The sequence below is a fragment of the Rhinoraja longicauda genome, chromosome 9 (genome assembly GCF_053455715.1).
Source record: "Rhinoraja longicauda isolate Sanriku21f chromosome 9, sRhiLon1.1, whole genome shotgun sequence".
In the NCBI taxonomy this organism is placed as follows: Eukaryota; Metazoa; Chordata; class Chondrichthyes; order Rajiformes; family Arhynchobatidae; genus Rhinoraja; species Rhinoraja longicauda.
Genome location: NC_135961.1, coordinates 55390113 through 55405363, shown reverse-complemented (window position 1 = coordinate 55405363; position 15251 = coordinate 55390113).

The window sequence follows — 15251 nt, the reverse complement described above, 5'->3', positions numbered from 1 at the left end:
TGATTAATTCATGCAAATACGAAACGCTCGCATCCTGTCTTCCACTTATACTAACCCATCATTAAACAGTCGTAGTGCCACAAATATCAACCTCCCACAACACCAGGATGCACTTACACAGAATACACACAAAGAAAAACACATATGGCATGTTATATATTTTCTTTCTGCCCCCAACTGACACTATTTCTTCTCCACCTCATCCACCTACTGCATTGCTCTGCTGCCTCTGACATTTCCTTTTTGGCCTGATGCAAACTCTGCCCATGAATTCCCGAGACTCCAAATAATGATGGGGTCAATCGCGCTACAAAACCTCTACAGCCCTACAATAGTATCAATTTTGTACGAATTACTGAATAATTATCTCAAGCAAAATTAATGTGCAGAAAGACTATTCAAAATAACAACCTTAGGAGACATAGAAGGGCTAGCTAAATTCATTGGAACAAAAGGACTAATGTTATAGCAGCATTGATATGAGCAGAATTAATCATCATTATGGCATTAGTAGGAACTGTGGACCCATTGTAGTTTTAGCATTAATGGAGATAGCAGATATAGCAGGATTAAAAGGAACATAACTAAATACTCCCAGTATTAATAGCACAGTTTTGTTGTCAATTTTAGTTTTAACACCATAATTTGTATATATTGTTACAGCATGATTAATATAATCTTATTAAAGTATTAACAGGGGCAACAGACCCGAGCAATTCCCAGAAGATAAAGGAAGAATATGCACCAAAAGGTGCCAGAGTTAAGGGGATTAGCATGCTTCATAACCCACATTAATAGGAACAGAAACAGTTTTCCAACCAACGTTAAATGGATCATTTGGACTAAATTTGTTTATGGTATTATGGAAAGTAATAGTAATTCCAGCATTGACAAGAACACCTTGACTAATCATAACACCTGAAGTTATAGCACCAGCTGGAAGAGTGCTTTCAGCACATATAGGAACAATTGGATTAATACTAAGACTGAAGTTAATTGGTATTGATAGTCTCATGGTAATAGGATCTGCTGGAATAATGGCAGCTGTACTACAAGAACAGCACGAGTTATTATCATCAGAATGCTTAGGAAAAAAACTACCATGAAAATTGTATCATTAGCACGAATAGTAATACCACCATTTTTTGGAGCAGCTGTATGAATAGGAACACATGTATAAATGGGAACAATGGAACTAATGGTGAATTATAAATTAACAGGAACAACGTTACTAATAAGGGTAAGGTGTATTGTATAGAAGTGAATTCACTTTTTTTAACATAGCACAAATGACTAACCAATTCACACAAATACGTTTATGGTTTATTTATGTCTGGGACTTAGCAATTGCAATACTAGCCCAGATCAAGCACACTCTGACAGCTGCGCCCGGTGGGCAAACTGCGATGGTGCCTGTCAGCTTTGGCCAGATCCAATCAAAAGATGTCATCTTCTGGCATTTGCGAATTGCGCTAATTCAGCAATGCGAGCAATTAGCTGAAACAAAAATGAACCAGCAAGGCATCCATTCAGCTCACTGAGATAATCTATAGTACTATGACCACGGACTATACTGCCTCTTTCAAGGTACACAGAGAAGGCAAGGGAGAGATCTTGTGCATGAAACAACATCATCTTAAAGCTTATAAATTTAAAATTGGGATTGTAATCAGTCACTCAGGATCTCCGTAATCCCCCGTGTTGATCCAGCACCAAACAGAGTTGCACAGGAGCATAAGAAATAGGAGCAGCAGAAGGCTGCACAGAGCTTGGCAAAGAATAACACAGCTGATCTGAATTTGGCCTCAGCTCCAGTTTGCTGCTGTTCCATTGAGTCTCGTACACCAAAAGTCTTTTGTACAAAGCCTTGAATTTATTCAATGATTCAGGCCCTGCTGCTGCCTGGGAGAGAGAATTTCAAATTCACTGCCCTCAGTGAGAAAATGCCTCCTCACCGCCATCTTAAATGGAAGATCATTTATTCTGAAACTGTGCTCCATAATTCAAGTTACCCACAGAGGAAAAAAAACCCTGAACATATCTCAGGTCTTGCAGGTCTGGAGTAGAAACAATCCAATCATAATGAAAAAATATTTGATGCTGAAGAACATGCACTGAGACATTATGGGCTGCCTCAAACTAACCAACATTGACACCTTGACACTGCATTATGGTAACTGAGCACCTTTCTGTGGAGCATAAGCTCATAAGATCTAGGAGCAAAATTAGGCCATTCGGCCCATCGTCTATTCCACCGTTCAATCATGGCTGATCTATCTTTCAACCCCATTCTCCTACCTTCATCAATCTCCGCCTTAAAAATATCCATTGACTTGGCCTCTTCAGCCGTCTGTAGCAATGAATTCCACAGGTTCACCACCCTCTCACAAAAGAAATTCCTTCTCATCTCCTTTCTAAAGTTACGTCCTATTATTCTGAGCCTATGGCCTCTGGTCCTAGACTTTCCCACGAGTGGAAATATCATCTCTACATTCACTCCATCCTGGCCTTTCACTCTTCGGTAAGTTTCAATGAAGTCCCCTCCTCATCCTTCTAAACTCCAGTGAGTACTGGCCTTCAAACCTAAATCATTGTTAACCTAATCATTCCTGGGAACAGGAGGGATAAATCACCCCCATAATCAGGTGTGCCACTTCTGTCAACATGAGACTAATAGAAAGTACTAATCGAGGCAAGGTTCATGGGAGCACCAATGAGAAATATCTATGGCGCTATTAAGTTAATCATCAAGACTTGAAGGCATGTAGACACAAAATGCTGGAGTAACTCAGCGGGTCAGGCAGCATCTCAGGAGAGAAGGAATGGGTGACGTTTTAGGTCAAAAACCTTTCTTCAGACTGAAGAAGGGTCTGAAAAAGGGTCTCGACCCGAAACATTACCCATTCCTTCTCTCCTGAGATTCTGCCTGACCCGCTGAGTTACTCCAGCGTTTTGTGTCTACATTCGATTTAAACCAGCAACTGCAGGTTTTTTTCCTAAGACTTGAAGGCCTTTTAAAAATTTTATTCAGCTGATTATTATAACTAGTATTTATGTTTAGTTTATCTTTCATGAATACTACTGGAATAATTACAATAACAACATTACTAGGGAGGCTGTGGTAATAGTAATAATAGGATTAATAGTAACACCAGTATTGGTAGAGAAGAGTCATAATAATAGTAGTTCTAATGTTAGCTGAAATAGCTAGATTAATAATAATGGCAACTCTAATGGGAGAATTGAGAACAATAGGAGAAGCAAGATTATCTGTTCTAACATTACAGCATTATGTTTAGTAAAATTACCCAAAATTATATTGGCAATAATAGAAACAACAAGACCAATAATACAAGTAGCAGGATTAGGACCAGTTAGATCAATAGTGTTTCCAGAAAGTATTAGTAACAACACTAAAAGGAACAGTTGAGTAATTATCATACTGGTATTAAGATTAATAATAATCCCAATATAAATAGTAACAAGAGCAGTTAGACTACTGACTGTAAGCATGAATGGTTATATTCAGTCAACTAGTAAATGCAGAATTCACAAAAACATTTGATTAGTAAGGGTGTCAGGGGTTATGGGGAGAAGACAGGAGATTGGGGTTGAGAGGGAAAGATAGATCAGTCATGATTGAATGGCAGAGTAGACTTGATGGGCCAAATGGCTTAATTCTGCTCCTACAAATTATGAACTTGGACACTAGAATTAATAGAAATACTGGTGATAATAAAAATAAACTGGACTGAAGGTAATATCACTACTAATATATACAATAGGATTAATAATAGAAACAATATTAATAGGAGCACAATACAATGATACTAGAATTAGTAGGTACAGCAGCAAAATAGTAGAAATTGGAGGGGCAACAAAAGCAGTAAGGCTACTTTCAATTTCTTAATTCACGGTATGTTTATGTGCCACTCTGAATTGCTCTGGAAGTGATGTGTTCCAGAGTATGGTAAGGCACCAAGAATATTTATATGAATAAATCATTTCAAACAAATAATATGTATCTGCGATTATCACATTTTAAGCAAGTATTTTAAAATTTCTTTTGGAAAGGCAGTAAACAATTTAGATATAGATCCATGGTTTAACATCCTATGTGAGATGATACCTTTGCCAGGGCAGCACTCTCAGTACTGTGCGTGGGTATCAGTCTCTGGCAGTGGACATTAACAAAGATTATCAAACTGACACTAATACTAAAACTAATATCAATGTTAAAAACTCAATTAAATGTCAGTAACTAATACCAGCATCAGTACTCCTATAAATAATAGACAATAGGTGCAGGAGTAGGCCGTTCAGCTCTTCGAGCCAGCACCACCATTCAATGTGATCATGGCTGATCATTCTCAATCAGTACCCCGTTCCTGCCTTCTCCCCATACCCCCTGAATAATATTAATATTAACAGCAGCAATTCTGACATTAATCCTATCATTAATGCTAATACCAGGATGAACACGTTTAAGCATTTTTATGAAATTAAACTGAATTTCAGAAGTGAAGAATAATGCACAGTTGACTCACCATGTGTGCTATATACAAGTGATTGAAGATAAACTTCTACTGCAAAGTTGCTTGCATGTGAGGTGATGCCACCAAAGGCTGTGGAGGCCAAGTCAGTGGATATTTTTAAGGCAGAGATATAGATTCTTGATTAGTACAGGTGTCAGAGGTTATGGGGAGAAGGCAGGAGAATGGGATTAGAGGGAGAGATAGATCAGCCATGATTGAATGGAGTAGACTTGATGGGCCAAATTGCCTAATTATACTCCTATTCCTTATGATATGAGGTCACTTAAGCACTGAATCTGAGAAAGACAAATTGGTAGATTTTCCTTTTGAGAACAATTAGGAACCGCAGAAAAGGAAAAAAAGTACTTCGACGGTAACACTGACTGCTCTCAAGACACTTCCATTGACTGCCCCAAGTTTTTCCATCCTACTGTCTTTCTCCTCAGTAAATACAGAGTAGAAATACTCATTTAGAACCTTGCCCAACTGCTGTGGCTCCACAAAGGTGACCGCTTTGATTCCTGAGATGTCGCACTCTCTTTAGTTACCCTTTTCCCCCTTATGTATTTATAAAATCTTTTGGGATTGTCCTTAATGCTACCTGCCAGAGCAATCTCCTGGCCCCTTTTTGCCCTTTTGATCTCCTTTCAGTTTACTCCTTAATTCCTGAAACTCCTCCAGGGATGCACTTGATCCCAGCTGCCCTTACCTGTCCCATGCATCCTTCTTGTTTTTGACCAATGCCTCAATTTCCCTCGTTAGCCAAGCTTCCTTACGTTTGCCTGCTTTGCGCTTCACTCTAACGGGGACGTACGTATCCTGAGCTTTTGTCAGCACACTTTTAAAAACATCCCACTTGGCCGATGTTCCTTTCCCCTCAAATAACCTGCTCCAATCAACTTGAGCGAGACCTTCTCTCATAACCTCAAAGTTGGCCTTGTTTTCCCTTTTGCAGGTCGCCCTAATGCTGTTAGTGCAAGCGCATGAAGATTGCAGACTTCATTTGCAAGGATCACACAACAGTGTTGCGAATGTCAGGCCAAATTCTCTCTTGTTCTCAGCATGTAATGTAGCAAGACAATCACTGAAGCCAGCACTTTAAGCGACAGACCATAATCCTCTACCAGTCAGTGGTGAATGCGGCCACATAATGAATGAATGCTGCATTTTTGGGATTGAGTGGGGATCAGAGGGATCCAGAGGCACAAAAGACAATGTTCAATTTATTCACAAAATGCTGGAGTAACTCAGCAGGTCAGGCAACATCTCGGGAGAGAAGGAATGGGTGACATTTCGGGTCGAGACCCTTCTTCAGACTGGTCTGAAGAAGGGTCTCGACCCGAAACGTCACCCATTCCTTCTCTCCCTAGATGCTGCCTGACCTGCTGAGTTATCCAGCATTTTGTGAATAAATCGATTTGTACCAGCATCTGCAGTTATTTTCTTATATATATATAAAGACAATGTTCATATCAGTGGGCTGCAGATTACCAAAGCGGAATACAAGCTGCTGTTCCTCTAGTTTGCATTTGGCCTTTATTTGGCAGTGAACAAGGCCGAAGACTGACAGGCTGGTGTGGAAAGGGAAGGGGAATTAAAATGGCTGTGATCCAGGATATCCAGATTGCCAGAGCAGACAAATTGACCTGGACAGACTGGTGTATGATGGTGCACATGGAGGCATATTTCATTGTACCTGTGGTCCATGAAAACCCTGCAAGAATACTACCGAGCACTCCAGGCAGCCTTTTACGAGGGAACTTTCCATGTCTGTGAATAACTGTATTGTGGGGAAGCGTGTAATGTAGGTAAGTGTCTGTGCTTTGTCTGTCTGCACCTGTAGACTAAAACAAAAATGGATCAATTCTCTTCTTCTCTAGTGTGGATCTCCTTAACACAGCAGTGAGCAGCAGACTATGAAATGATGAAGCCTGGAATGATCCTGAGGCCAGGATGCCTGTAACCTGCACATCTCTGGGAAATGCCTGTCACTTTGCAGTTAGAGGTCATTGTCACCAATTCACATTGTGGTAGATGTGGTCGAACATATTTCTTTGTAGTTGATTTTCAGTGAAGTGGGCTTGCTTTTTCTAATTCAACATCTGATCTTTGGAGCTTGGAGTTTGGAAAACAACGAATCATGGAGAATGGATCATGTCAATGTTGTGCCTGCAGTACCAATTCTTCTTCAACAGCATCTCACAAATCCTTAACTGTCACAACATGGAAGGACATGGATCACATGGCATAACTTCCTCTCACCTCAAGTTGGACAAATAGCACTACATTTTCATTGTTGCTGGGTTCAAATCCTAACCTTTTCATCATTGTACCCTCATTGCGATGACTACAAATAGATGGCCCAACTATCTCCTTCTTGTGAGCAATTGGGGATGGGTAATAGATGCTACTGATGCCCTTGTCCCTTGAATAAATAAACTAAATACATTTGAGTTGAACTTTACTTATAAATTAAGGGCACGAGAAGGTCACTTGGTTTCATGGCCAAGGTGTGGCAAATTTGAACCCAACCTAAACTGTGTTCTTGCTGTGGAACTGTCTGCCTCAGAAGGCAGTGGAGGCCAATTCCCTGAAAGCTTTCAAGAGAGAGTTAGATAGAGATCTTAATGATAGCGGAGTCAAGGGATATGGAGAGAAGGCAGGAACAGGGTACTGATTGTGGATGGCAGTGGAGGCCAATTCTCTGAATGCATCAAAAGAGAGAGCTAGATTGAGCTCTTAAGGATAGCGGAGTCAGGGGATATGGGGAGAAGGCAGGAACGGGGTACTGATTGAGAATGATCTGCGATAATCACATTGAATGGCGGTGCTGGCTCGAAGGGCCGAATGGCCTACTCCTGCACCTATTGTACATTGTCTAAATCGCTGGTGATGTTCAATTCCTGTTTATCAATAATCTATCTACTGTTATCGTAAAAGTATCTCATAGCTCCTGTTTTAGCTGCCCTTTGATGAAGAATGTGTTGAAGACTTATGACGATCTGATGGGAAGAAAAATTACCTCATCCCTGTTTTAAATGGGCAACATCTTAGACAATAGACAATAGACAATAGGTGCAGGAGGAGGCCATTTGGCCCTTCGAGCCAGCACCACCATTCAATGTGATTATCGCAGATCATTCTCAATCAGTACCCCGTTCCTGCCTTCTCCCCATATCCCCTGACTCTGCTATCCTTAAGAACTCAATCTAGCTCTCTCTTGAATGTATCAGAGAATTGGCCTCCACTGCCTTCTGAGGCAGAGAATCCACAGATTTACAACTCTCTAACTGAAAAAGTTTTTCCTCGTCTCCGTTCTAAATGGCCTACCCATTATTCTTAAACTGTGGCCCCTGGTTCTGGACTCCCCCAACATTGGGAACATATTTCCTGCCTCTAATGTGTCCAACCCCTTAATAATCATATATGTTCCGATAAGATCCCCTCTCATCGTTCTAAATTCCAGTGTATACAAGCCTAGTCGCTCCAGTCTTTCAACATATGACAGTCCCGCCATTCCGGAAATTAACCTAGTAAACCTACGCTGCACGCCCTCAATAGCAAGAATATCCTTCCTCAAATTTGGAGACCAAAACTGCACACAGTACTCCAGGTGCGGTCTCACTAGGGCCCTGTACAACTGCAGAAGGACCTCTTTGCTCCTATACTCAACTCCTCTTGTTATGAAGGCCAACATGCCATTGGCTTTCTTCACTGCCTGCTGTACCTGCAGGCTTCTTTTCAGTGACTGATGCACTAGGACACCCAGATCTCATCGTACATCCCCTTTTCCTAACTTGACACCATTCTGCCTTCCTATTCTTACCACCAAAGTGGATAACCTCACACTTATCCACATTAAACTGCATCTGCCATGCATCCGCCCACTCACACAACCTGTCCAAGTCACCCTGCAACCTCTTATTGTTAAACAGTTATCATTGGTTCTAGATTCTCTTATAAGAAGAAGCACCCTGTCAAGAATCCGCCATTTCAAGATCTCTTCTCATCTTATACATTTCAAATATATCCCTTATTACCCATCTAACACCAATGGATAGTAAGAAAAACCTGTACAACCTTACCTCATGGAACAACAGGACTTATTATGTTCTGCCACTTATTATTATTATTATTATTCAGACCAATCTCCAACCTACCCTTTCTGTCCAAAGTTTTGGAACGTGCTGCAGCTTCCCAACTCAAATACCACCTCTCTACCAATAACCTGTATGAAACTTTCCAATCCGGATTCCGCTCAAACCACTGTACTGAAACTGCGCTCCTCAAAATCACAAACGACATTCTCCTCTCCTCCGACGCTGGCAACCTCAACATCCTCATCCTACTTGACCTCAGCGCCGCCTTTGACACCATAAATCACTCCATTCTCCTCACCCGACTTGAAACCTCCCTTAACATCACCGGAAAAGCCCTATCCTGGTTCAAATCTTACCTCTCTGACAGACACCAGTTCATCTCCATTAACAACTGTAAATCCCCCACCGCTCCCCTCCCCCAAGGTGTCCCCCAAGGCTCAGTCCTTGGCCCCCTCCTCTTCATCCTCTACCTGTTCCCCCTTGGTCAATTAATCCGCCGTCATGGTCTCAACTTCCACTGCTTCGCCGATGATATCCAGCTCCTCATCTCCACCAAGTCAATCTCCCCCACCACATACTCTACACTGACAAACTGCATCACTGAAATAAAATCTTGGCTTCAATCAAATTTCCTCAAACTCAATTGCAACAAATCTGAAATCATCATCATTGGTCCAAAAACGCTCACCAAATCCACCCAAAACTTCATCCTCAACATTGATGGTCTCCCAGTATCCACCTCACCTCACATCCGGAATCTTGGAATCATCCTTGATCAAACCCTCTCCTTCGACAAACACATCAAACACATCACAAAGACAGCCTTCTTCCACCTCAAAAACATTGCCCGTCTCCGTCCATCCCTCTCCTCCACAGCTGCAGAAACCTTCATCCACGCCTTCATCACCTCCCGTCTGGACTACTGCAACAGCCTCCTCTATGGCGCACCCTCAAAAATCATCAATAAACTTCAATACATTCAAAACTCCGCTGCCCGTCTACTCACACACACCTCGATCCGTGACCATATCACCCCCGTACTTTATAAACTCCACTGGCTCCCCATCCCCCAGAGAATCCAGTACAAAATCCTCCTCATAACCTACAAAGCCCTCCATAACCTGGCCCCATCCTACCTGACCGACCTCCTCCACAGGCACACTCCCACCTGCACCCTCCGCCCTGCCGCTGCCAATCTCCTATCCCCCCACATCCGGACCAAACTCAGATCCTGGGGGGACAGGGCTTTCTCCATCGCTGCTCCCACGCTATGGAACTCACTACCCCAAACCGTTAGAGACTCCTCCACACTCACCACATTCAAAACATCGCTGAAGTCTCACCTGTTCAGTACTGCCTTCAACCACTGAAGGTCACCTCACCTTCTGTCTCCTTTCTCTGTTCATTTATTTATTTACTTATTTATCTATTTATTCATTTCCCTATGTTCTCAAAATCTCTGTAAAGCGTCTTTGAGTATATGAAAAGCGCTATATAAATAAAATGCATTATTATTTTTATTATTATGCTAAGCAAATTGAGTTTCAGTTTATGTTCTGAAAACTATATGAGTTCAACAGAATAATGTGGTGTAATAATTATTCAAATCATGTTGACCCACAAAGTCAATGCTGGTGCTACTTTTGTGTGATGTGGATTAAAAGCTTCCTTGCTTGCGTTTGATCCAGTGCTGTGATTTCATATGAGGTCCAAGTCTATGTTGAGATGCACCAGGCCCACTTCCTCCATCACTAATATGCCATCACCTCAGTGGTCTGTTGTGTCAGTGGAATGGGATGTACCCATTAACTGTGATGAGGGAATGTAGACCACTGATGGAGGGAATGATTTTATGAGTGTAAGTACACGTAGGTGTATTTCAGTGTTGAATATACCAGTGACTTAGTATATATAAATATAAGCAAAGTGAGCCATCCAGCCCTCACACCTTTTTACCTCCGTGTAACATTCCTGCACTAACGCCATATCCCTTGATATTTCAAAAGCTTCCACAACTCCCTGGAGTAGTGTATTCCAAAACCTCATCATCCTCTGAGATAAGAAATTCTTCCTCATCCCCATGTTAAATGGGTGACACCTATTGCTATGGAGCAATATCTCAACATCCATCTTATTAAGCCCCCTAAGAATAATATATATTTCAATACGATCACTTAATGTTCTTTTAAACCCCAATTTCTATAGGCCCAAACTTTTCAAATTTTCCTCATGACAACTTCATCCCAGGAATCAACCAAATGCACCATTTCAGAACTGTCTCCAAAGATATCTCTGCATAAAGGGAGCCTAAGGTTGTACAGAGTACTCCAGTTGTGGTCTCACCTTTGCACTGTGCAGTCATAGGAAACATAACCCTGTATGGGTGCTCCATGGCCTTCTGCAATAAAGGTCGCCATTCCATTTCTATTCCTATATCTGCCAGCCAGTTTTCACTGGTATATGATGCCTGCATAGCTTCATTCTGTAGCCTCTCCAAAGTGGACAACCTCACATTTTACCATCTTTTCCCTTTACACAACTTGCTTTCCAAGATATTTTTGTACTGTCAACAAATGCAGCTGCATTAACTTAGCCCCTTATCATTAACATCATAAGTAGTTGAGACCTCAGCGCTCAACACTGTTACAGTATATACTTGTTATAGCTCAGCAACCTCAAAATTATCTTTTTATGCAAGCTCTCAATGTTGCTATTGTTAATCAATACATGCTAACATATTATCCACAACATCTCTTACCCCATTTAGTAACTTTATTGAATGCTTTCTGGAAATCGAAATACACTACAATTTATTGGCTCCCTGCTTGTTAGTACCACTTCCTTGGTCATGGATTCTAGCATTTTCCTAATGACAGATATCAGCTAATCTGTTAGATATCAGCTAGAGTACCTGTTTGCTGTTTCTCTTCCCCGAATATTTAATGGGGGAGGGGGGCACCAATCTGCTGGAAGCATTTCAGAATCTTGGGGATTTTGCAAGATCAGAAGCCATCAGGTCACTAACAATTTCCTTTGTCCACCATTTTAGGACAGCTTTCAATTTGAGTGTTTCAATGGTGGGAGCAGAGGAAGGTGAGACAAGATAAGAATCATCACTCCAGCCTTAATTACATGCTGGAACTGGCACTGTTTTACAATTGTGTATGAAGCTTTTGGCCCTGGGTTGCAGATGTTAACCTTAAAATGCATAAGTTAGCCCTGAGTTCCAGATGAAAGCTCTTCATTCCAACTGTTAATCCTACATTGCACATATTGTCCCTATTTTGCAGATGTTTGCTCTAGAATGCAGATGTTTGTTCTGTGTTGTAAATGTTAACCCTACGATAGTCCTGTATTGCAAATGTTAATTCTGTGTTCCTCTTATCGAGTCCACATCACAAGAATAGAAATTGTTCAGGCAGAGCTGAGCACACTTCTTGGCATCTGAATACAATGGTGTCTTGTGCTTGTTGTGCGTAGTGGTGGAAAAATTGGTGGAAACAGGGCCGCAACGTGAACATTCTTTCCTTGACCCCAATTCTGTGTTAGCCCTCTGTCACATCCACCGGCTAGATGTTAATCCAAAAGTGTTGAAAAATCAAGTTGCAGTCCCAGATAGACAAATTCTTGATTAGCACAAGTGTCAAGGGTTATGGGGAGAAGGCAAGGAAATGGGATTATGAGGCAGAGATCAGCCAAGATTGAATGGCAGAGTAGACTCAATGGGCCAAATTGCCTAATTCTACTCCTATAACTTGTGAACTTATAACCATGTGTGTGAGATCTTTTTCTCCTTGTGTGGGACAAAGAGTAAAATATCTAATCTTACCTTCATTGGGAAAAACAGAGAAAATAATGACTTTGCACATAAAGTTCCAAAGGACCTTTTTGGATGTGACATTGAATTGTTTTGATCCTCAGGCCTTTCATGGATGAGATTTTTATTTGCAACTTCAAGTTACTACCACTAGATGCCAGATCGGAGCTAACTTTCATCACCTTTCCACTCCACACTAAAGAGTCAAGATAGATTATAAACTTAGATTATTTTTGTAATTCACTGTCGGGATTTGGACATTTCTGGGATAATCAACAGTTATTGCTGAATATCATTTACCCTGCTAAATTGGTACCACAGCTGAGGGTCCTTCTGGGCCAATTTGGAGGTCTGTGTGCAGTAATCAACTACCTGGTGTGGAACTGGCATCATTTATCAACCAGGCTGTGCAAGGATGACATGGTTTTCCTCCCTAAAAAACATTATTGAGCCAGTTAATGTTTTGCGATAATCCAAGGCATTGGGCAGGACTGTGGTCTAACCGCTAAAGCTGCTGGCTCACAGCTTTAGACCCGAGTTCAATCATGATCTCGGATGCTGTCTGTGTGGAGTTTGCACATTCTTCCTGTGACCACTTGGTTTGCTCCCGTTTCCTCCCACATCCCAAAGATGTGCGGATTTGTAGGTTAAATTGGCCTCTGTAGTGTGTGTAAGAGGGGTTGCATAAGTAGGATAACATAGAACTAATGTGTACAAGTCAGCATGGATTCAGTGGGCCAAAAGGCCTGTTTTCATGCTGTATCATCCAAACAATTAATGGCCATAAGCTTTTTATTTATTAATGATAGTTTGAATTGTAATGAATTTAGCTAATTAACATAGTGGGAATTAAACACATTCATGTCTCTAGTTTTCTTGCCCAGTAACATAACAATTACTGTATTTTACAAGACTATTTATCTGACCCATTCCCCAATGCAACGGTGACAGAAGATATGAAAAATAAATACAACAGCAAAAGCCTGGTGAATCAGATATGTTTTGCTGTTTCTGGTGGAGATTCTATCCATCTCCTGTCATTGTTTTCCTGCAATTAATCCAGGTTGCAATCTTTTATTGAATCTGAATTTACAGTGGGAATCCTGACATTGCTTAAGTAACCAAAGAGCCATTAATCAGTAATAATATCACAGAGCGTGTTCATCTTGCTGCAGAATGTGCAGGTGCTGAGAGATTAATTAATGCTAGATCAAATGGCTCTGAGAGCACAGGTTATGACTGCAGTGTGAGTTTAGGAGAAGGAATACGGACCTCAACAGGAGTCAACTAATGAATGGAAGTGACAGGTAGGAGACAATACTGACTGCACAGGGGCAATTATAATCTGCCTTAAGGGGTTGGGAGAACAAACAGGATTGGCAGTTGCTGTTTCACATTCTGTTTAAGTGTTTCAGTAACGAGTCTAAGAAGTGACATGATTTATAGAGTGCACGCATTGAAATACTCAACATAAGTGAACATGAAAGGAAATAGATTTACCTACATGTCAATCTCATCCATTGCTAAGACATCTAACCTTCAGGGGATGCAGGATTTGATGATACGGGTAATTGGATTGACATGTGCAGATGGAATTCTACTTCCATCCAAAAAATATATCTTTTGCCTTTCTATCAATAGATTGATCCCTGTACCCATGCGCTGCAATTCAATCTTTTCTGTTTACTTTCTTCTTGCAGGAAATATTAAGATAACGTGCCTTAAAATTCAGTAGTAGAATGATTTTTGTCCCCCTGCATTACACAATTGACATTTGATTCTTTGTTTTTTAAAGTGAAAAGAGTGCTATTCAAGACAGTTCATATCATTGTAGGAATCTAAGCCTTGAAGAACATGTGATGATACCGCTCCCTATGGACTGCATCTTTTTTAATATTGTGAGGACAATTTGGATCAAGTTGTCTTGAGATCAGTCATGACTGGGATAGGTCAGTCAAGGGCTCTCGGTCTTCCCACTGTAGTACTTAGCCACAAGCCCATTACTGACCACTCACTCCTTGACCCGTTTCCTCCTACCAACTCTTCCAACTTTCATTGAAACCTCCATGACTCGACAGCCTAAGCTATAGGAAGAGGTTGGGCAGACAAGGACTTTGCTCCTTGGAACACACGATTCTGAGAAGTGATCTTACAGTGTATAATATCATGAGTGGAATAGAAAGAGTTGGGGAGTCTTTTTCCCAGGGAAGGGAAATTAAGAACCAGAGGCCATAGACCTGAGGGCAAGTTTAGAATATGCACATGGAAGGAACAGCCAGAGGAAATAGTTTAAACAATAACTATGTTTAAAAGACATTTAGATAGGTATGTAGAGAGAAAAGAATTAGAGGTATATGGGCCAGGTGCAGGTAAAGCTGGCTAGCTCGGTTTGGGCATCTTGGTTTGCATGATTGAGTTGGGCCGAAGGGCTTTTTTCTGTGCCGATTGACTTATGACTCCAATTTGCTTTGCTAGAGTCATACATCACAAAAGCATGCCCATGCTAATCACGATGATCCATCAACACTCGTCCCATCTGCCCATGTTTGACCCATTTCCTCGCAACCTTTTCTATTTATATACCTGTCCAAATATCTTTAAAATATTACAAATACCTGCCTCAACTACCTCCTTTAGCAGCTCATTCCATATATCCACCACCCCATGTGAAAAAGTTGCTCCTGAGGTTTCTATTTACTCTTTCCCCTCTCACCTTAAATGTATGTCTTCTGGTTGTTGATTCCCCTACCCTGCATTCACCATATCTATTCTCCCCACTGATGTTTGTACACCTCTATA